The 293-nt window shown below is 39.9% G+C and overlaps 1 protein-coding gene across 1 annotated transcript in view; it reads left to right on the plus strand.

Annotated features, from left to right (window-relative positions):
• The window catches only part of LOC119588965 (cGMP-inhibited 3',5'-cyclic phosphodiesterase A-like), a 64,821-nt gene that overhangs the window by 61,408 nt on the left and 3,120 nt on the right, over positions 1-293 (plus strand). The window lies entirely within an intron of this gene.

The following is a 293-nucleotide window of genomic DNA, read 5'->3' on the forward strand; positions in this document are numbered from 1 at the left end:
TCGTCCGTGCCGTGTCATCATACGCGCCCAGGCATTTATATCGAATCATTTTATACCCAATCATTCATGCCGAATAATTCATGCCCATTCATTTATGCCCAGTCATTCATGCTCAGTCATTCATACCTAGTCATTCATGGGTGTGTGCGTACTATCTATCTATCGTACTTGTTATAACATGTTCTCTCGCTCACTCACGCTTTTTCATCCCATTTTCGGAGATAAAGACATCTGCTGGCAGTGTGGTTGCCACTTCACTTTTTTCTATTATCTTGGTTTATATTATATACATA

The sequence above is a fragment of the Penaeus monodon genome, chromosome 24 (assembly GCF_015228065.2).
Source record: "Penaeus monodon isolate SGIC_2016 chromosome 24, NSTDA_Pmon_1, whole genome shotgun sequence".
In the NCBI taxonomy this organism is placed as follows: domain Eukaryota; kingdom Metazoa; phylum Arthropoda; class Malacostraca; order Decapoda; family Penaeidae; genus Penaeus; species Penaeus monodon.